This window comes from Macaca thibetana, chromosome Y (assembly GCF_024542745.1).
Source record: "Macaca thibetana thibetana isolate TM-01 chromosome Y, ASM2454274v1, whole genome shotgun sequence".
NCBI classification, from domain to species: Eukaryota; Metazoa; Chordata; class Mammalia; order Primates; family Cercopithecidae; genus Macaca; species Macaca thibetana.
Window position 1 is genome coordinate 11,126,231 of NC_065599.1, and position 24,128 is coordinate 11,150,358.

Consider the following 24,128-nt stretch of genomic DNA (forward strand, 5'->3'; position numbering starts at 1 on the left):
CAAATTGGAGATAGCAGGAGTCGCTGCGCCAGCAGGTGGAGGACAAGGTCAGAGGTCAATGTCCGCTAAGCAAACAGCCTTTACCAGGAGTGCTACCAATTAAAGGGACAGCTTTGTGGGGCTACAGAAGCATGTTGGTCTGCCACACTCCTGTCTTCTCCACTGAGGTTTCTGTGGGTAAGGATGTTGTTGTGGAAAAATACCTATAACATTAACTTCACCATTTAATCATTTCTGTATATATGTATTTATCTGTTTTAGAGATGGGGGTCTATACTCTGTCACCCAGGCTGCAGTGAAGTGACACAAACACCTCTCACTGCAGCCTTGACCTCCAGGGCTCAAGCGATCCTCCCAACTCAACCTCCAGAGGAGACGGGACTACAGGTACATGCCACCATGCCCAGCTTATTTTTTAAATTTATTTAGTTATTTATTTATTCATTCATTGATTTCATTTATTTATTTATTTATTTATTTATTTATTTATTTATTTATTTATTTTTGAGATGGAGTTTCCCTCTTGTTGCCCAGGCTGGAGTGCAATGGCACGATCCTGGCTCACCGCAACCTCTGCCTCCCTGGTTCTAGTGATTCACCTGTCTCAGCCTCCCCAGTAGCTGGGATTACAGGCATGCACCACCAAGCCTGGCTAATTTTGTATTTTTAGTAGAGACGGGGTTTCTCCATGTTGCTCAATTCCAGACCTCAGGTGATCCGCCTGCCTTGGCCTCCCAAAGTGCTGGGATTACAGGTGTGAGCCACCACACCCGGCCTTATCAGCCTTTTATAATCAACTTAGTGGGTGCTGCATCCATCAATAATGAAGTGAAGTAGGAGAGGCCAACAGCCAGGATATGTCTGTGCCATCATTATCCACCTGCATCCTGTGATCTGCCACAGCTGGCACCACGGGGGAAAAAGAACACACACACAGACCCCCAAACACTGGAGTCTGCTTGTCCGTCTGCAGCCCCCTGGACCAGCAAGAGGAAAATACACCTTGTCGTCCACCAGAGATGAAAAAGGATCCCCAGCCAGGAGAGATGGCTCACGCCTGTCACCCCAGCACTTTGGGAGGCCGAAGCAAGTGGATCGCTTGAAGCCAGGAGTTCAAGACCAACCTGGCCAACATGGTGAAACCCCATCTCTACTAAAAATACAAAAATTAGCCGGGCGTGCTGGCAGGCGCCTGTAATCCCAGCTACTCGGGAGGCTGAGGCAGAAGAATGGCGTGAACCAGGGAGGTAGAGGTGGCAGTGAGCCGAGATAACACCACTGCACTCCAGCCTGGGCGACAGAGTTAGACTCCATCTCAAAATAAAAAGAGAGAGAGAAAGAAGATGGGGGAGGGGGTATGGCAGGAGTTTCCTTGAAGAGACCAGCATCATTAGTGTGTTCTCATATTGCTATAAAGAAATAACTAAGACTGGATAATATAAAGAAAAGAGACTCCGTCTCAAAGAAAAAAAAATAAGAAAAAGAAAAAGGAGCCCCAAAGCTTCAGGAGATCCAGGGTATGAAACTGCAAATCCACTGGGCAAGGAAGATGATGCCTCAGTATCCCAATTCTTCAGATCCTCTTCTTCTTTTTTTCTTTTTGTTTGAGATGCAGTCTCGCTCTGTCACCCAGGCTGGAGTGCAGTGACACGATCTCAGCTCACTGCAACCTCCACCTCCCGGGTTCAAGCGAATCTCCTGCCTCAGCCTCCCAAGCAGCTGGGATTACAGGCGCGTGCCACCATGGCCAGCTAATTTTTGTATTTTTAGTAGAGACGGGGTTTCACCATGTTGGCCAGGATGGTCTCGATCTCCTGACTGATCCGCCTGCCTCAGCCTCCAAAAATGCTGGGATTACAGGCGTGAGCCACCACACTGGACCTAGACCTTCCTCTTATCAGTCACCAACTCAGCTTCCCCTGGGACCGCTTCAAAAATCAGCTGTTCATGAGCCCCGGTGCCAAATGCCTGGCTTCTGAGAGACACATGAAGACCCTGATTCCCCTTTTCATGGGGAAGACGTCTGGTCCACCCAGTGGACGGCACAGACAGCTCCTAGCACCACAATGGCAGGGCAAGGGTAAGAGTGTGCCCAGTGGGGAGGCGGGAATGTATACACGTGCTTCCAGACAGGATGTACAAGACAAAGAATTTGAATGGCTTTTTGAAACAATGTCATACGGTCGCCTATGCCAAGCCGATTCCCACACAGGAGACAGCGCCTACTCAGTGTGCCGGAACAAGCATCCCTGTGTGAACAAGTGACTGCTGCCGGCAGGGGCAGCTCACTTGGCAGAGAGGAGAGGCTGGAATGAAGGCTGAAGGCATTTTCAGGGTGTGGACTCCCATCAGTGACTTTTACAGAGGAACCCTGAGCCCAATCTGGGGTCTGGAGTGGGGGCTAAAGGGACAGAGGGGAGGCAGGAAGGGGCTCTCTGGGAGACTTGGTGGATGACACAGAACCACAGACACAGAAAAGGCAAAGCCTAGAAGCTAGCGTTTGAAAATCAAGGTTAGGGAGACCCAACACAGGAGACGATTTGGTAAAGGTGACTCAGGACAGGAGGCAGGCAGGGCTCCCTCGTCAGAGCCCTCTAAACCTGCACTTCTCTTTGTCCTGGTCACCAGAAGAGAGAAAAGAGAGCCTCCGCCTGATGTCAATGAAAGACGTCTCTGTGGGTAAGGATTTAATTTTCCCCTGATTACCTAAGGAGAAAAATTCTCGCTTTCTTTTTTTTTTTATTTATTTATTTTTTATTTTTTTTGAGATGGAGTCTCGCTCTGTTGCCCAGACTGGAGTGCAGTGGTACAATCTCGGCTCATTGCAAGCTCTGTCTCCTGGGTTCACGCCATTCTCCTGCCTCAGCCTCCCGAGTAACTGGGATTACAGGCATCTACCACCATGCCTGGCTAATTTTTGTATTTTTAGTAGAGATGGGGTTTTACCGTGTTAGCCAGGATGGTCTCGATCTCCTGACCTCGTGATCTGCCCGCCTCGGCCTGCCAAAGTGCTGGGATTATAGGCATGAGCCATCACTCCCGGCGAAAAATTCTTTCATCCTCATAAATCTACCCTTCTATTTGCATTCACCTTTGCATCTATCTACGTATCTAGCCAGCCACCCACATCCATCCATCCATCCGCCCACCCATCCACGAACCTGTTTATTCATGCATCCATCCATTCAATCATTCACTTATCTACCTATCCATCTATTCATCCATCCATTCATCCACCCATCTACTCATTCACTCATCCACCTAACCATCCATCCATCCATCTACCCATCCATCCACTCATCTACCAAACTAATCATCCATCCCTCCATCTATACATCCACCTATTCAACACATCTATTCACTCATCCATCTGTCCATCTACCCATCCATCCACCTATGAAACTGTCTATCCATCCCCCTTTCCACCTACACATCCACCCAAACACCTGTCTATCCATGTATGCATCTATTCATCCATCAAACATTTATCCATCTCTCCATCCATCCACTGTCTACCCATCCACTCATCCATTCATCCATCCACCCATCTACCCATCCACCCAAATATCCATCCAAACATCCATCTATCCCTCCATTTTACCCACCAATTCACCATCCATTCATGCATCTATCCATTCGTCCACCTTTCCATCCATTTATCTATCCATCCCTTGACCCATCCCTCCCTCCCTCTTTCTCATTTTCCCTCAGTTCCTGCATATGGACACCTAGACATGTCTAGACATCCATGTAGCCATGAGCCCACCTGTAACATCATTCAAGCACAGCCTTGCCTGCTGTTTTGTAGCCAGATGATCACGACTATGGGTGGCAGAATATCAATAGCAGGGTGCAAAACCTGGGGCCACTGGAATTGGGCATATCTGTGAAAATGTCCCTGGAGTCTTTCCTTTTGGTCTCATTTCTTAGAGGACTCAGAAACTGCAGCACTTGTGTTATTTATTAAGTTTCTCTACTGCTGGCCTCTGCTCAAGTGAGTTAGGAGAAACGGCAGGAGCGAGTCTATGAAAGCCCTTAACGCAGAGCCCCACACAGATGAAGACACTGGTCTTAATTGAGACCTCAAATAATAATTATTATGTGAAAATAGATCAAAGCAATATCTCTGCCCTGCAAAATATTGAGAGGGGAAAATCAAGTATTACATTTTGTAAAGATACAAACACTATTTTCCGGTGGGTAAAATAAAGTATAGAAAGCAAGGCCAAGTCTAAAGTCTACTTGAAAGAGCCAGATAATGTTGTAAGATTTATTTGCCTGAACCAGGGTCCCAGAAAACCTTGTTGATCTGTTTACACTGCTCCCCGCTATACCGGACAAGAATAATTCCAATGTACTACTTGCTGGGGGTCCAGGAAGGGCAACTGAAACTGATTCACCCCTAGGATATCAGGACCATAATCTAGTTGCAAGCAGAGACTTTGAGGACAAATGTCTTGATATTTGAATTTCACTTCTGCTGTTTATTAGCAGTGCATTGGTGACCATGTCACCAATCTGATCTTTGACTTGTAGGATGAGAGCAATCATTCTTACTATAAGGTTTGCTGCAGATTTTCTGAAAGTGTTTGCAAAGCACCTGCCATGTAGAAAGGGCTCCATCAAGCAGCACGGCTGTTGTTATAAATTTCATTCCAAAAGAGGGAATTCTTGACAAGACATCCCCAGCCCCTGACTCGTGGATTGAGCCTGCTGATGTTCAGTCAGTGGTGGGAAATGAGGCCGCTAATGGGACCCTGTGCCGCACCAAGGTGCTGAGCTGTTGGGAAGATACAGGAAGGAGAAGTCAGACAAGGTCTGGTAAGCCAGCGGACTCACCATGAAAAAGGTCTACAAAGGGCTCTCACGTACCTGGAACTAAATTCTGAACCTACACATGAGTTAAAAAGAAAAACAGGCTGGGTGTGGTGGCTCACACCTGTAATCCCAGCACTTTGGGAGGCTGACGCAGGTGGATCACGAGGTCAGGAGTTCAAGACCAGCCTGGCAAAGATGCTGAAACCCCATCTCTACTAAAAATACAAAAATTAGCCAGGCGTGGTGGTAGATGCCTGTAATCCCAGTTACTCGGGAGGCTGAGGCAGGGAACTGCTTGAACCCGGGAGGCAGAGGTCGCAGTGAGCCAAGATTGTGCCACTGCACTCCAGCCTGGGCGACAGAGTGAGACTCCATCTCAAAACAAAACAAAAAATATGCTAGTGGAGATAACTGCGTGCTCCTTGTACCCATAAAAATAAGCATACAAGTTCATGTTTGCCCATATCTGAGCAGAAACAATAGACCTTGTTGGATCATTTAAAATTTTGCTAAGATTTCTGCATGATTTTTTAGCCGTGTAGTATTTTTTTTTTTCTTGGTTAGCAAGTTTTCGTTGGTTTTGGTTTTTAGCATTTTGAATTTATCAGCCTACTGCCTTCTGACTTCCAAAGTTTCCGAAGGGAAGTCTGATGATAATCTTCTTTAGGACTCCTCAGATGGGATCAGTCGCTTCTGTCTTGTGGTTTTCGACAGTTGAATCACACTGTGCTTCGGGGTGGGTCTCTGCCTTCATCCTGCCTGAAGTTCGCTGACTTTCTTGGATGTTTATGTTAAATAGTGACACTGACAGGTCTAAGAATGTCCCCTGTACCGTGGTGAGTGAAATGGAGGAGCACACCCACGAGAGTTCTCAGATCTTCCAACCACCCAACACGTGTGGGTTGTGTTCCATTTTCTCTTCCTACAACCATGTTCCTTCCTAACGAAAATGACTGCGTCACCGCCCAATGTAATCACATATCTGAATCTGGTCACACACCCTATGCTTGGCACCGGTCACATCTACTTTGCCCCCAGCCTTTGGGGTCCCTACTCTTGCGGTCCTGAACATTCACAGAGAACAGATCTCATTCGGTGCAGGAGAGGGCAGAAAGGATTTGCAAGATGAAGTAGGCCAAGTCTTGTAACACCTGTTGTAGGTAGAAGTAATAATGGGCCCCAAAGATATCCATGTCTTGATTCCCAGAGCCTGCGCATATATTGCCTTCCATAGCAAGGGAAATGAAGGTTGCGGATGGAATGAAGGTTGCTGATCAGCTGAGCTTGAGATGAGAAGACATTACTGGATTACCCAGGTAGGACCAGTGTTATCACGTGGGTCTTTATCATTGAAAAAGGGAAGCAAGAGGGTCAGAGTTAGAGATAGATTAGGAGATGCTACACTGCTGGCTTTGAAGATGGAGGAAGCAGCCACATAACAAGACGGGCAGGCAGCCTCTAGAAGCTGGAAATGTCAAGCAAACCCTTTCTCTCCTAGAGCCTCCAGAAGAGAGCCAGCCCTGCTGACACCTCGATGGGAGCCCCAGGAAGCTAATTTCAGACTTCTTACCTCCAGAACTGAAAGCAAAGAAATGTGCATTGTTTTAAGCTGCAAAGTCTGTGACGCTTTGTCCTAGAAGCAAGAGGAAGCTGAGCTAACCCCCTTAAGCAGCTGAAGGAAATCAAGTCAACAGCAACTGAAGTCATTAGAGTGACTCAGATTCCCATGGGGGATGTTTTTCCTTGCTCTTGGTTTTGCTCAAGACCTAGGATCTGATTTTGGTTGGTGCAAAAGCCACCAAAGTTACCAAGATTAGGGGGAATGGAATTCAGGGCTGAGGGGGGATGTACGAAGCCCAGAGCAGGAGCCGAAGAGCCAACAGATATTGATTTAAACCACGGCACATTCTTAGCAACGGGGGATGTGCCTGCAACTGATGATCAGATGGTGTGTGTTTTCCATGTCTTTTTCAACATCTTACAGGCAAAATCACAATAGCGCATAAGGGTGACCGCACAGCAAAACTATTCTTCTAGAATCACCTTGCACCATAGCAGCAGCTGCAGGGATTGTGTACCACGATGCATCCCTGTGGTCAGGAAAGGCTCCCAGGATGACTGGGAGCTGAACGAGGTGGTAAATGATGGTGTTGGCACTGGGGAGAAGTACAGGGTAGGCATTCCAGGTGACAGGAAGGAAATAAGGAAGTCAAGCAGTGTGATGGTGAGAATAAGCACAGGTTCACCCATGTGTGTGGACCTCTGCTTCTTCACACCCAGGTCACCCAGCTTTGAACACGACAGAAGGTCCAGGAACCCAGCCAGTCCTGGAGGTGCACAGATGAGCAAACCATGGCCACTCACTCACTTTCATGTTGCTTAGCGTCTAACGAGGAAAGCAGACATTTAAACAAAACTGCCCACAGGACATAAAAGTAGTGCTGTGGTCAGAGCAGCAGTAAGAAGGTGAGACTTGTAGATGCTTACAATGTGGTCAGCTTGGGTCAGGCAGGGACACAGATGTGAACTTTTTTTTTTTATATATATATTTTTTGAGACAGAGTCTTGCTCCGTCACCTAGGATGGAGTTCAGTGGCGCGATCTCTGCTCACTGCAACCTCTGCCTCCTGGGTTTAAGCGATTCTCCTGCCTCAGCCTCCCAAGTAGCTGGGATCACAGGCATATGCCACTACAACCGGATAAATTTTTTTGTACTTTTAGTAGAGCCGGGGTTTCACCGTGTTAGGCAGGATGGTCTCGATCCCCTGAACTCGTGATCTGCCCGCGTTGGCCTCCCAAAGTGCTGGGAATACAGGAGTAAGCCACAGCGCCCAGCCACAGATGTGAACTTTTAAAGGGAAGTGACAGTGGAGCTGACAACTGAAGAATGAAGACAGCACAAGATACAGGCAGAAGGGAGTTTTGTGTAGCAAGTGTGGTACGTGCAAAGGACCTGTGGTCAATGGAACTGACGATCCCATGGGGCTCAGTGAGGAGGGAAAGAGTTCAGGTATAGCGTGGCATGGAGGGGAACACAGTGAGGCCACAGTCAGTCCTCAACCTTGAAAATGGCCCTTTGATTGTCCTCAGGGGCTAGCCTTGCTTGCCATGTTCATTGTGCCTAGCACCCTCTGCTTGCTCCCAGAGAGCTCTCTCTTGCCTCCCAGCTCTGCGTCTCTCAGATTCTGGCTCTGATCCCACACTGCTGTTGCTTCCACTCATGTACCCGTTGCTAACGGCATCGTTTCTTGGAGTAATTCATTGCAAAGTTCATATTCCACTATAAACGCAGTCTGTGCTCAGTACAGTCAACAGGGTGGCCCAAAATAGTTCAATTAAAGAAAAAAAAAATCAAATTTTACCTTGAAAAGAAGCCAGTGATATGGCTTGGGTCCACCTCCCTGAGGTTCTCTGTTAGTGTAAGTTGCTTTTAGGCCTGGTCCTGCTGCATATACAAGGTGTGTCTTTCTTTTTTTTTTCCACCCCCCTTTTTTGAGATGGAGTCTCGCTGTCAGCCAGTCTGGAGTGCAGTGGCGTGAGCTCGGCTCACTGCAACTTCCGCCTCCCGAGTTTAAGCGATTCTCATGCCTCAGCCTCCCAAGTAGCTATGATTACAGGCGTGTGCCACCACACCCGGCTAGTTTTGTTTTTGTTTTTTGTTTTGAATGCTGAGCCTCAGTTTATTGCCCGGGCTGGAGGGCAGTGGCGTGACCTTGGCTCACTGCAACCTCCACCTTCTGGGTTCAAGCAATTCTCCTGCCTCAGCCTCCCAAGTAACTGGGATTACAGGCGCCTGCCACCATGCCCGGCTAATTTTTGTATTTTTGGTAGAGATGGGGTTTTGCCATGTTGGTCAGGCTGTTCTCCAACTCCTGACCTCCGCTAGTCTCGAACTCCTGACCTCAGGTGATCCACCCGCCTCACCTTCCCAAAGTGCTGGTATTACAGGCAGGAGCCACTGCACCCAGCCTATCTTTCTATGTAGACGGTGCCCTCTCCTGGTGGGAGGCTCTCAGTGCCTGGCTCCAAATTCATGACGCTAGAGGTGGAGAGGTCCCCAGCTGCCCCCCTTACTTCTCCCAAGCTGGAGCCCTAGCGAATCACCAACTTCCTGTGACCACCTGTTCTAGCTACTTGGTTCACTTTGACCCAGCCCCTCAGGGGTGACACCCTCCCTCATCAGGCTCCCAGATCCCATCAAGTGTTGAAACTCTATGTGGCAGGTACAATCCTGGTCCCCAGAGATGCCCATATCCTAATTCTTAGAACATATGACCTTTTAGGACAAAGAGGAATGTGCAGAAAGGATTCAGGTATGGTTCTTAAGATGGGGACATTGTTTGAATGATCCATGTAATCACAGTGGGGTCCCAGGGCTTTTATAAGAGAGAGGAAGTGAGATATTTAACCACAGAAAAACGGGATGTGAGGATGGAAGCAGAGATCAGAGACATGTGCTTTGAAGATGGGATAACGGCTAATGAGCCAAGGATGGCAGGTGACTTCTAAAAACTGGAGAAAGCAAGGAATGAATTCTCTCCTAGAGATTCTGGAGAGACCGCAAGCCTCCCAACACCTTGATTTTAAAATAGTGAAATCCATTTCAGACTCCAGACCTACAGAAATGTAAGAAAATAAACATGTGTTGTTTTCAGTGTTGGCAGTTCGTTACCACAGCAACAAGAAAGTAATGCACGCACTTCCCCAATTCATCCTTCTTCAACTGCCCACTCAGGAATAAGGCTCCGTCTCTTCTAAATGGCATCTGTCTGCAGTGTATGAGGAGTGTAAATACAGGGGCCATGATTTTTTTTATTTTTCTTGTTTTTTTTTTGTTTGTTTTTTTAGAGATGGGGTGTCACTATGTTGCCCAGGCTGGCCTTGAATTCCTGGTCTCAAGCAATCCTCCTGCCTTAACCTCCCAAAGTGCTAGGATTACAGGCATGAGCAACTGTGCTCGACCTGTATCTTTTTTTTTTTTTTTTTTTTTTTTTGAGACAGAGTATCACTCTGTTGCCCAGGCTGGAGTGCAATGCTGCGATCTCAGCTCACTGCAACTTCCGCCTCCTGGGTTCAAGCAATTTTCCTGCTTCAGCCTCCCAAGTAGCTGGGATTACAGGTGCCCACCAGCCTGCCCAGCCAATTTTTGTATTTTTGGTAGAGACGGAATTTCACCATGTTGCCCAGGCTAATCTCAAACCCCTGGTCTCAGGCGATCCTCCTCTCTCACCCTCTTGAGTAGCTGGGGTTAGTGACATAAGCCACTGCATCTGGCCTTTGAATCCTCTTGAGAATTAAGTCAATGGTCTGTTTCCGCAATTCTACTCACTTATTTCCCCACAGCCCTTCTCCTCCTCTTTCCCCTTTTCCACCTCCCACATGCTTCGCCCCTCACATGCCCTTCCTATGAGTCTCAGCATCCATGCATCCTTGCACCAAAGCGCGAGAGACATGGGGTCCGTCTTGCATGGAAAAGGAGCTCCCTTCTACACTTTCCTGAGGTCCTGGAGCTGATGTTACTGGCGTCCCATCCTCCCTTTCAATCACCTTCACCTTCTGCCATCCCTCCCATGAAGGTCAGCCCCACTTCAGGCTATCCTCGACCTCCTTTACCACTTCTGTGCACCCCTCCAGCCCTGTGCTCATTGCTTCTCATGCTCTATACCTGCAATCTTTGACTGTTGCCCTTGAATTGCTGGTTTGCTCTTTCCTGTGATCTGAAAAAGCTAGAGAAGCACAGGGGTTTTCTTTCCTCCCTTTGCTGTGGCGTGAACCCCCACTCCCTTGCCACGCAGGCCTGGAGGGTCTGCCTAAGTAAACCATTTGCATGATTGTATGCCAGAGTTGCATACTGTCATGAGTCATAAAAAGATATGTGGGGCCAGGCGCGGTGGCTCACGCCTGTAATCCCAGCACTTTGCGAGGCTGCAGCAGGCACATCACGAGGTCAGCAGTTCGGGACCAGCCTGACCAACATGGCAAAACCCCATCTCTACTAAAAATACAAAAATTAGTGTGGTGGTGGATGCCTGTAATCCCAGCTACTCGGGAGGCTGAGGCAGGAGAATTGCTTGAACCCAGGAGGCGGAGGTTGCAGTGAGCCAAGATCATGCCATTGCAGTCCAGCTTGGGTGACAACAGCAAGGCTCCACTCAAAAAAAAAAAAAAAAAAAAAAAAAAAAAAAAAAATGTGTATCATGTCCTTGCCCTCAAAATGTAGAAATAGGATCTTATTTAGAAATAGGATCCTTGCAGATGGGTCCTAAATCCAATTACTAGTGTATTTGTAAGGAGAGAGAGATTTGGAGACACAGAGGAGGAAGCCAAGTAGTGACGGAGGCAGGGACTACAGTGATGTGGCCACAAGTCCAGGGACACCTGGGGCCCCCAGGAGGTGAGAGAGGCAAGAAGAATCCTCCACTAGAGCCTCCAGGAGGAGCGCAGCCCTGCTCACACCTAGATCTCAGACTTCTGGTCTTTGGAATGGTGACGTCAATTTCCTTTGTCTTAAGTCACCGAGTGAGTGGTGATCAGCTGTGGTAATGTGATAGATTCTCATCTCAGAAGGCATCAGAGTGGCCCCATCTGGGTCAAAGTATCCTGAGGTCTGTATGGCATTTCTTCTAATCATACCCGTGAATGACCAGTGCGTGAAAAGTTTCCGTAGTTTGCCCTCCCTAAGATGGTAATTTCTTCCCTTGTGAAACTCTTCAGGGCATCTCATAGTGTGGTATCCATTGTGGCATCTCCTCTTTCCTTAATTAATTAGGATGTTTGAGCCCAAAAATGTGATCATTAGTATTAAGTGTTCTTTGCTTTTTTGTTTCTTTTCTGAAATGGAGTCTTACTCCGTTGCCAGGCTGGAGCACAGTGGCACGATCTCGGCTCACTGCAACCTCCGCCTCCTGCGTTCAAGCGATTCTTCTGCCTCAACCTCCTGAGTAGCTGGAACTACAGGTGCCCGCCACCACACCCGGCTAATTTTTTGTATTTTTTTACTAGAGACAGGATTTCGCCATGTTGGCCAGAATGGTCTCGATCTCCTGACCTCAGGATCTGCCAGCCTTGGCCTCCCAAAGTGCTGGGATTACAGGCGTGAGCCACAGGGCCCAGCCGGCATTAGGATTTTTTAATAAATAAAACTGGAGAAGCATTACTGTAGCTACAGGATACTAAGAAAAAGTTCATTCTCGAGCTGAGGAAAAAAAAAACAAACCAACCTAGCTGCACATGGTGGCTCACGCCTGTGATCCCAGCACTTTGGGAGGCTGAGGCAGGCGGATCACCTGAGGTCGGTGGTTCAAGACCAGCCTGGCCAACATGGTGAAGCCCTGTCTCTACAAAAATACAAAAATTAGTCAGGCATGATGGCAGGTGCCTGTAATCTCAGCTACTCAGGAGGCTGAGGCGGGAGAATCACTTGAATCTGGGAGGCAGAGGTTGCAGCAAGCCGAGATCGTGCCACTGCCCTCCAGCCTGAGGGACAGAGAGAGACTCCATCTCAAAAACAAAACAAAACAAAATCCTGACATTAGAAGAATTGTGTTGTCAAGTAAATTAGAGGATGCTGGGACAGTGACATTCCTTCCCTCTCTCCTGGACCCTGGCAGTAAAGCACTGGAGGGGTTCAGACGCATCTGAATCATGGGGCGTGTGACCCAGGGGCTGCTTTTTCACCCAAGGACATTTCCAACCTCACAATGGCACTCTGGTTAGAACTTCCTCAAGAAGAGACACGCGTAACACCAAGGAACGCGGCACAATTCAGCAGTCCTGAATACAGCAGCATGAATGGTGCCTTCTAAGAGCGTTCAGAGCAGCTAACAAGCAAGAGATGATGGCTGGGATTTCTCAATAAACCACTGCAGTATATTAGCCTTTGGACATCAATCAATATTTTTCAACATCTCCTAGTGAGAAACTTAGATAATGCCTGATAAGAACACACATGGCAGCATAGAATCAGTTCTTCCATTTGCTTCTTTTAGGCAGGGATGTTTTTTGCTCTTGGAACTGACCCGACCCCAGAGTTCTAGCAGAGGCCTCATTAAGTGGGGTGGGATGGAGAATTGTTAAGAAACACTAATGACCAAGGCATGTATTTTCACATTCATATTTGTTCTCTCTGGAGCTACCAGACACTCACTGCAACAAAACCCACCCAACTCTGTGGAAAGGAAGGGAAATGTATTAGCCACATGCCTGTGCCTGCAGGAATCTGGCTCTGTAGCTGCCTGAATTCCAAAGTAAAAGCTGCAGTTAGGACAGGAGCGGTGGCTCATGCCTGTAATCCCAGCACTTTGGGAGGCGGAGGCAGGTGGATCACCTGAGGTTGGGAGTTCGAGACCAGCCTGACCAACATGGAGAAACCCCATCTCTACTCAAAATACAAAATTAGCTGGGTGTGGTGGTACATGCCTGTAATCCCAACTATTCAGGAGGCTGAGGCAGGAGAATCGCTTGAACTCAGGAGGCGGGGGTTGCAGTGAGCCAAGATCACGCCATTGCACTCCAGCCTGGGCAACAAGAGCGAAACTCCATCTCACAAAAAAAAAAAAAAAAGAAAAAAAAAAGAAAAAGAGCTACAGTCACTCAGATCTTCTGTCCTTACTCAGTTGCATGTTTCTCCAAGTTATGTGGTTCCATAGATGTTGAGATGTTTGTGACATCCATGTCCCCTTCGATTTTGGTCCTCTGTTTCTGATAGGGACTGTATGGTTGACTCCAATGACCAATGATCAAATTTCCATTATGCCAAAGTTGCGTGTGCGTGTGTGTGTGCGTGTACAACTATGAGTATGTACATGTGTATGTAGGTATTTGTGTGCATGTGCATATCTCTGTGTATGTGTGTTTGTGTATATGTGTTCGTGTATGTGTGTAGGTGTAAGTATGCATGTATATTTGGTATGTATGTACATGTGTATCTGTGTGTATGTGTATGTGTGTATGTATTTGTGTTCATGTGCATATGTGTATATCTTTGTGTTTCTGTATGTGTGTGTATAGGTGTAAAGTATGAATGTATGTTTGGTATGTATGCATATGCATATCTGTGTGTACATGTGTATATCTGCAGGCTTGTGGATATCTGTGTGCATGCATGTGTATGTGTGTATATGTGTGTAGGCATATATCTGTGTATATGTTTGTATGTATACCTGTGTATGTATGTTTTATATGTGTATATCTGTGTATGGTTTATGTGCATATGTGTATGTGTGTATCTGCGTGTGTATGTCTGCATACATGTGCATAAGAATGTGTATCTGTGTATGTATGTCTGTATATTTGTGCATGTATGTGTGTTTATATCTGCATATACATGTGCAGTATGTATTTGTAAGATGTGTATAACTGTGTGCATGCATGTGTATGTGTGTATATGTGTGTAGGCATACATCTGTGTATATGTTTGTATGTATACCTGTGTATGTATGTTTTATATGTGTATATCTGTGTATGGTTTATGTGCATATGTGTATGTGTGTATCTGCGTGTGTATGTCTGCATACATGTGCATAAGAATGTGTATCTGTGCATGTATGTCTGTATATTTGTGCATGTATGTGTGTTTATATCTGCATATACATGTGCAGTATGTATTTGTAAGATGTGTATAACTGTGTGCATGCATGTGTATGTGTGATATATGTGTGTGTGACTGTGTACACACAAGGGTTTAAAACTTACTGCAATAGAACCTTTGTGAATAACCACAAGAACACACAATTGTGCTTCCTATTGGTACAGGAGAGCAAGAGGAAGAACAGTTTATAAAACTCTCTTTTGTTAGTTTTAATCGTATAATGGTAGGAAGAAGTATGACATGAAGGATAGTTTTGTATATGCTGCAGGAATTTCTACCCATCCAGGAGAAAGCTGGGACCACATAAATCTCAAAGATAACCAAGGAAATATCTGACTCATATTTTAGACTCATATTTAGACATATTTTGGTCATATTCTGACCAAAGAAGAAAAACTTCAATTTTATAAGCTCTTCAATGTACCTCTAGTGTATATTAATGCTTTTTATGCTTATATGCCTGATAACAAAAACTATCATAAGAGACTGCAAAAATCTCACCCTTGCAAAAAAAATAATTCCACAAGGACATCTGCTCAACAACTGGCTGTCCAAACTCAGACTGCTGTCACCATGTTATTGATCTTTTTAGCCAAGGATAATCATTTCAAAATAATTATGGAATCCTCTTCATTATTTCCTTTAAAATCCTTTTTTCCCCTTTACCTCCCTGAATATGTACATATTTTAATATGGCACATCTATTCTCATGGCACTACCATACTCCCAAATAAACATCTCTTCTATTACAGAGTATATTAGTCAGTCCTTACACTGCTATAAAGACATACCTGAGACAGGGTAATTTATAAAGAAAAAGAGGTTTAATTGGCTCACAGTTCCACAGGTAGTACAGGAAGCATGGCTGGGGCGGCCTCAGGAAACTTAAAATCAGGGCAGAAGGCAAAAGGGAAACAGGCACGTTTTACATGGCCAGAGCAGGAGCAGGACGGGGGTGGGGAAGTTGTTGCACACTTTTAAATAACCAGATTGGATGATAACTCACCCTCACCACAACAGCACCATGGGGAACAGTGGTAAACCAGTCAACGGAAACCACTCCCATAATGCAGTCACCTCCCACCAGGCCCCACCTCCAAACTGGGGATTCCAACTCAACCTAAGATTTGGTGGGGAACCAGATCCAAACCATCTCTTTGTGTTTACTTAGGTTGACCCCATACTCTGTATCTGTACCTGTTTCATCCAATTTTATTCTTTTTTATAAAACCAATGCAGTAAAGATGCAACTAAATGTGGACCCTGGGAACAAGGAGTCCAGAGGTCGCCCAAAGAGTTGCAAAGTGAATCCGGAAACCTGAATGTGAAGATGGGTGACTGAGAGCCTGATGCCAGCCTCCTCTTGGGTCCTGATTGAAATCTTACCTATTGAAATTTTGCTATTGGATTTTGCATGTAAGGGCCTCCATCAGAGGACAGACTGAGGCATATGGTTTGCCCAGTGAAATAAACAATTTCCAGAGCTTATGAATTGAAGGGTGGGATGAATACAATACATAGAGCACCGAAGCAAACACATCAGAGTCGAGGCAACTCCCCTGGGAGAAAAAACAGAAACCTTGAACTGAATAGTTCAGAACAAGTTGTCACAAACTGAGCATCTCGGGGACCTTTTACCCACAAGAGCTGTAATCTGGAAAGATCTTTGCCTGTTTACCATGATTTCTTTTTCCTGGGAGGTATAAATTCCCAGTGCCCTCCTCTATCTTACTGTGGACGGAATTAGCTCAGGTTTTCGATTTTTAAACAGGTACCACCAAAAACTGTCTTCTCAATGCTTCCCACGCTATTCCACATGGACTTTTGGCTTACAGTTTATTTTCATTTTACCCACTTTTTATCTGTCCTCTAATCTGTCAATCGCCTATTAATCAATCATCTCTCTCTAAAAATATCTTCTATCATTCATATATCTATATATCCATTTCTATCATTGATCTGTCTCTGTGTATATTTATCTATCTATGTATTCATCTATCTATCTACCTACCCTGTCTACGTATCTATTTATGTACTGGCTTTATCTGTCTATCATGTATCTAGCCATTTATTCATTTACCTATCCACCCACCCTGTATATATATCTATATATCTATCAGGTCCAATCTATGTATCTATCTATGTATCTATCTAATCTCTATCTAATCATCTATCAATCAATCTTGTATCTAGCCATTTATTCATTTATCTATCCACCCACCCTGTATATATCAGGTCTAATCTATGTATCTATCTATGTATCTATGTAATATCTATCTATCAATCATCTATCTACCTATCATGAATCTATCTGTATCAATGTATTTGTCTGTCTGTCTACCTATCTTTATTAACTTACTGACCATGAGTAACTCGAACAAGATAAATTCACAAATTTTCTGGGAGGAAATTTCAGGTTGATTCCAGCAGGTAGCAAACATAAAAGCTGTCTTACACCAGGAAACGGTTAAAGACCCAAAGGAGGAAGAACTTTTTCATCCTTTCATAAAAGACCAACAAGTCTGATGGGAGAGCTGCAGCTGTGCCTTAAAATGCAAAGTGACTCAGAGAACAAGGTTCAGGTGAAAGAAGAAAGCTCGTAAGGTCAGAGGTGGGAGAACCAACAGAGCTCACTTAGACGGAAACTCTTTTTTTTGTTTTGTTTTTTGAAACGGAGTCTTGCTCTGTCACCCAGGCTGGGTGCAATGGTGTAATCTCAGCTCACTGCAACCTCCTGCCTCAGCCTACAGAGTAGCTGGCATTACAGGCTTCCGCCACCACGCCTGGCTAATTTTTGCATTTTTAGTCGAGATGGGGGTTTCTCCATGTTGGCCAGGCTGGTCTCAAACTCCTGACCTCAAGTGATTGAACTGCCTTAGCCTCCCAAAGTGCTGGGACTGCAGGCATGAGCCACTGTGTCCAGCCAGATGGAAACTTTTTTTTTTTTTTTTTTGAGATGGAGTTTTGCTCTTGTGGCCCAGGCTGGAGTGCAACAGCACGCTCTCGGCTCACCACAACCTCCGCCTCCCAGGCTCAAGCAATTCTCCTGCCTCAACCTCCTGAGTAGCTGGGATTACAGGCATGTGCCACCACGCCCGGCTAATTTTGTACTTTGAGTAGAGATGGGGTTTCTCCATGTTGGTCAGGCTGGTCTTGAACTCCTAGCCTCAGGTGATCCACCCGCCTTGGCCTCCCAAAGTGCTGGGATTACAGGCATGAGTCACCGCGCCTGGCCAAAACTTTTCAATCATTTAAACGAGTGCCTCATCTCTAGCCCAATGTCCTCTGCACCTTTTCATCCTTGAAGGGTGACAGCCCAAATCCCACTCTAGGCTGATGGAATGACGAAGCTCCATGAAATTTCTGTTTTCAAGCTGTCCCTGAGTGAAATGACCTATTTCCTTGCTTTCTTCACTGGTAGGGATGACTGGCCCAGCCAAAACCCTCCTGTGCCCTCAAGCCAATGCTGAAAATGAATTTCACCATTTAGTTAAGATATTATTTTAGTCATTTAAAAATAAAATCTGGTCAATAGCCAGACATGCTAGCCAGAAGCAAGCTAAGGCAATGCTCCATCTCTGTTCCGTGTGTCTTGAAAGTGTGCCTTTTTAGAATAATGAAAATCTCCACAATATGTTCTTCGGCTAATGAGAAGTCAAGTGTTTATTTGTATTTTTAATATTAAAGAGAACATCTTTGCCCCTGGGAAAATATTTATGAGAAACATAACTAAATGGAGACTAAGCTTTCCTTTTCATTTCCCTTCTGCGTCACAGACTCTTCTGTTTCTTCAAAGCACTAATTAAATATTTAAAGCTGTTATCAGTGCAGAAGTGTTCCTCCGTAAAATGTTTCAATGAGCTGGAAAAAAGCGGAGGATAATTTGTTACCATCTACGTATTCATAACATAAGGACGTCAGGAAGTATTAGAGTCACTATCGATGTGTCTGACTACACAGCATTGGTAATATTAGAACACTTCCAGCTTTCAAGGTGTAAATTTTTCATCTCCTCCTTTCCACTTCCTTCCATTGGTATCCAGGCCCCTTGGAGAGGTGGCTGCAGGTCACTTTTATTATTATTATTTTTTATTTATTTTATTTTAATTTTATTTATATTTATTATTATTATTTTTTTTTTTTTTTGAGATGGAGTCTTGCTCTGTCGCCCAGGCTGGAGTGCAATGGTTCGATCTAGGCTCACTGCAACCTCTGCCTCCTGGGCTCAAGTGATTCTGCTGCCGCAGCCTCCTGAGTAGCTGGGACTATAGGCGTGTGCCACCATGCCTGGTTAATTTTTTGTTTGTTTGTTTTTGAGATGGAGTCTCGCTCTGTCACCCAGGCTGCAGTGCAGTGGAGCCATCTTGGCTCACTGCAACCTCTGGCTCCCAAGTTCAAGCAATTCTCCTGCCTCTGCCTCCCAAGTAGCTGGGATTACAGGCGCCTGCCACCATGCCCAGCTATTTTTTTGTATTTTTAGTAGAGACGGGGTTTCACCATGTTGGCCTGGATGGTCTTTATCTCCTGACCTCAGGTGATCCATCCGCCTCAGCCTCCCAAAGTGCTGGGATTACAGGCGTGAGCCACCGCTCCCAGCTGGTCACGTTTATTTTTCAGCCAGTTTCTGTGCACCAAATAAGGGACAGCCTTCTGGAAGCATTTTAAAAGGGAGAAAGTAAAAAGCTATACGAAGTTCATTCCAAAACATATCTCCCTGATTTCTCAAAGAACTAAAAAGAGAACTACTACCATTTAGTTCAGCAATCCCATTCCTCCATACATACGTAAAGGAAAATAAATTATCCTGCCAAAGAGACTCCTGCACACATATGTTGACCACAGCACTATTTCCACCAGCAAAGACATGGAATCAATCTAAATGCCCATGAATGGTGGACTGGATAAAGAAAATGTGGTACCTAGACGCCATGGGATACTACACAGCCACGGAAAAGAACAAAACCACGTCCTTTGCAGCAACACGGATGGAGCTGGAGGTTCTTATTGTAATCAAACTAATCCAGAAACAGAAAACCAAATATTGCACGTTCTCATGTATAAGTGGATCTACACATTGGGTACTCATGGACACAAAGATAGGAACAGACACTGGGGGCTTCTAGAGTGTGGAGGGAGGGACAGGGGTAAGAACTGAAGAACTACCTATTGGGCGCTCTGCTCACTACCTGGGTGATGAGATCGATCATACCCCAAATCTCAGCATCACACCCACGTAACAAGCCTGCATATGTTCCACAAGTCAGCAAAATAAATCATGATGAAAATAATGAAATGTTTTTAGTTTTATTTTAACAAAAAATTAGAAATCCAACATTTTCAACTCTCTGGCTTGGACCTGATTCTAGGGAAAATATCCTAGGTCTGTGTTTTATAAAGATATATGTAAATATATGTGTGTGTATGTGTGTGTGTGTGTGTATACATATATATATACACACACAATGTGGGTATGCTTGTATATGTGTATATACCTATATATACCTATACATACATGGAGGTATACACACATATATATGTATGTACATATACATATACAAGCATACACACATAAACAACAGTGTCTTAGTCTTCACATTGAATTTTTTATTGTTCTGCAAATGGAATAACTGTTGATATTTTGAAATAGAACATGCATTTGCTATTATATTTCATCCATATTTTTTTAACCCCTTCTGTATTTCAGGCAGTGTCCTAGATAGATCTGGGGATTTTGGAGTTGAACAAAACACAGTTCCTTCTTGAAACTGACATTTAGAGAAGCATATCTGAGAGACAAGCAAATGAGGTCAAGCATTAATAAGGCTATGAATAAAACACATCAAAACGCTGAGTAAGAAATATTTATTTATGTATTACTCACCTACTTGACAGAGAAGAAAGAACAAGAAAACTTGAAAGCCGACCTATGTGGTCATCAGGGAAATGCAAATCAAAACCACAATGAGACAGCTCATCATACACACTAGGATGGCTCTAACGACAAAGACAGACAATGACAAGTGTTGGCTCGGATGTGCAGAAACTGGAGTACTCTTACATTGTTTGTGGGATGGTGCAATGGTACAGGTGCTTTGAAAAGCAGCCTGGCGGATCCTTCAATGGTTAAACATAGAGTTATCATATGACCCAGCCATTCCCCTCCTGGGTATTTACCCAAAAAATTGAAGACAAGTACTCAGACAAGTACGTACATAGAAGTCCTAACTGTATGCTAAGTGCTAAGCATTATTCATGGTAGTCACACAGTGGAAAGAACCCAATGCCCATCAACAGGTGTGTGGGTAAACAAAATGTGGTCTACCCATATAATGGAATGTCATTCGGCCATCAAAAAGAATGAAATTCTGATGCATGGTACAGAATCAATGGACCTCAAAAATATTATGCTGAGTGAAAGAAGCCAGGCACAAAACCACATGGGATGCCATTTGTTTGAAATGCCCCTGATAGGCAAATCCATGGATACGAAGTAGATTTGTGAGTGGCTGCATAGGGCTAGAGCAGATGGCAGGATGGTGGTGATGAACCAGGGAATGTTGCAACTATCCTTATGAACCAGGAAGTGCTACAGTTACCTGGATGAACAAGGAAGTGTGGCAATGTCCCTATGAACCAGGAAGTGCTATAATTATTCCTATGAACCAGAGAGTTGCAAATGTCTTTATGAACCAGGAAGTTCTACAGTTATCCATATGAACCAGAATGTGCTGCAGTGTCACTATGACCCAGGAAGTGTCACAATGTCCCTGCAAACCAGGAAGTACAATTATCCGTATGAACCAGGAAATGCCACAACTATCTGTATTAACCTCGAAATGTTACAGCGTCTCCATAAACCAGGAAGTGCTGCAATTAGACATATGAACCAGAAAGTGTTACAATGCCCCTACAAACCAGGAAGTTCTACAATTATCCGAATGAACCAGGAAGTGTTGCAATGTCCCTGTGAACCAGGAAGTGCTGCTATTATCCATATGAACCAGGAAGTGCTACAATTATCCATATAAACCAGAAAGTGTTGCAATATCCTTATGAACCAGGAAGTGCTAGAACTATCTGGATGAACCAGGAAGTGTGGCAATGTCCCTATGAACCAGTAAGTGATACAATTATCCATATGAATCAGGAAGTGTGGCAATGTCCCTATGAACCAGGAAGTGCTACAATTATTCCTATGGACCAGAGGGTTGCAAATGTCTTTATAAACCAGGAAGTTCTACAATTATCCATATGAACCAGAAAGTGTTACAGTGTCACTATGACCCAGGAAGCATCACAATGTCCCTGCAAACTATGAAGTACTACAATTATCCGTATGAACCATAAAGTGTTACAATGTCCCTATGAACCAGGAAGTGCTACAACTATCCGGATGAACCAGGAAGTGTGGCAACTATCCAGATGAACCAGGAAGTGTGGCAATGTCACTATGAACCAGTAAGTGATACAATTATCCATATGAATCAGGAAGTGTGGCGATGTCACTATGAACCAGAAAGTGATACAATTATCCATATGAATCAGGAAGTATGGCAATGTCATTATGAACCAGAAAGTGTCACACTTTCCCTATGAACCAGGAAGTGCTACAATTATCCGGATGAACCAGGAAGTGTGGCAATGTCCCTATGAACCAGGAAGTGCTACAGTTATTCCTATGAACCAGAGGGTTGCAAATGTCTTTATGAAGCAGGAAGTTCTACAATTATCCATATGAACCAGAAAGTGTTGTACTGTCACTATGACCCAGGAAGCATCACAATGTCCCTGCAAACCAGGAAGTACTACAATTATCTGTATGAACCAGCAAGTGTGGCAATGTCCCTATGAACCAGGAAGTGCTACAATTATTCCTATGAACCAGAGGGTTGCAAATGTCTTTATGAACCAGGAAGTTCTATAATTATCCATATGAACCAGAAAGTGTTGTAGTGTCACTATGAACCAGGAAGCGTCACAATGTCCCTGCAAACCAGGAAGTACTACAATTATCTGTATGAACCAGGAAGTGTTACAATGTCCCTATGAACCAGGAAGTGCTACAAATATCCGGATGAACCAGGAAGTGTTATAATGTCCCTATGAACCAAGAAGTGCTAAAATTATCCATATGAACCTTGAAATGTTACAATGTCCCTATGAACCAGGAAGTGTCACACTTTCCCTATGAACCAGGAAGTGTTACAATTATCCACATGAATCAGGAAGTGCAGCAATGTCACTATGAACCAGAAAGTGTCACACTTGCCCTATGAACCAGGAAGTGCTACAATTATCCAGATGAACCAGGAAGTGTAGCAATGTCCCTGTGAACCAGGAAGTGCTACAACTATCCGGATGTACCAGGAAGTGTGGCAATGTTCCTATGAACCAGTAAGTGATACAATTATCAACATGAATCAGGAAGTGTGGCAATGTCACTATGAACCAGAAAGTGTCACGCTTTCCCTATGAACCAGGAAGTGCTACAATTATCCAGATGAACCAGGAAGTGTAGCAATATTCCTGTGAACCAGGAAGTGCTAATTATTCCTATGAACCAGAGGGTTGCAAATGTCTTTATGAACCAGGAAGTGCTACAATTATCTGTATGAACCAGGAAATGTTACAGTGTCCCTATAAACCAGGAAGTGCTACATTTACCCATATGAACCAGAAAGTGTGACAATGTCCCTGCAAACCAGGAAGTTCTACAATTATTCAAAGGAACCAGAAAGTGCTATTATCCATATGAACCAGGAAGTGCTACAGTTATCCATATGAACCAGGAAGTGTGGCAGTGTCACTATGAACCAGAAAGTATCACAATGTCCCTATGAACCAGGAAGTGCTACAATTATCCAGATGAACCAGGAAATGTGGCTATCTCCCTATGAACCAGGAAGTGATACAATTATCCATATGAATCAGGAGGTGTGGCAATGTCACTATGAACCAGAAAGTGTCACAATTTCCCTATGAACCAGGAAGTGCTACAATTATCCGTATGAACCAGGAAGTGTTATAATGTCCCTATGAACCAGGAAGTGCCACAGCTATCTGTATTAACCTGGAAATTTTACAGGGTCTCCATAAACCAGGAAGTGCTGCAATTAGACATATGAACCAGAAACTGTTACAATGTCCCTACTAACCAGGAAGGTCTATGATTATCCAAATGAACCAGAAAGTGTTGCAATGTCCCTGTGAACCAGAAAGTGCTACTATTATCCATATGAACCAAGAAGTGTGGCAGTGTCGCTATGATCCAGAAAGTATCACAATGTCCCTATGAACAAGGAAGTATGCTACAATTATCCAGATGAACCAGGAAGTGTGGCAATGTCCCTATGAACCAGGAAGCAATACAATCATCCATATGAATCATGAAGTGTGTCAATGTCACTATGAAGCAGGAAGTTTCACTATTTCCCTATGAACCAGGAAGTCCTACAATTACTCAGATGAACCAGGAAGTGTGGCAATGTCCCTATGAACCAGGAGGTGATACAATTATCCATATGAATCAGGAAGAGTGGCAATGCCACTATGAAGCCGAAAGTGTCACAATTTCCCTATGATCCAGGAAGTGCTACAATTATCCAGATGAACCAGGAAGTGTGGCAATGTCCCTACGAACCAGGAAATGCTACAATTATTCCTATGAACCAGAGGGCTGCAAATGTCTTCATGAACCAGGAAGTTCTACAATTATCCATAT

At 44.6% G+C, this 24,128-nt stretch overlaps 1 protein-coding gene across 1 annotated transcript in view; it reads right to left on the reverse strand.

The window, feature by feature from the left end:
• Positions 1-24,128, reverse strand: part of RPS4Y1 (ribosomal protein S4 Y-linked 1) — a 381,935-nt gene that overhangs the window by 199,613 nt on the left and 158,194 nt on the right. The window lies entirely within an intron of this gene.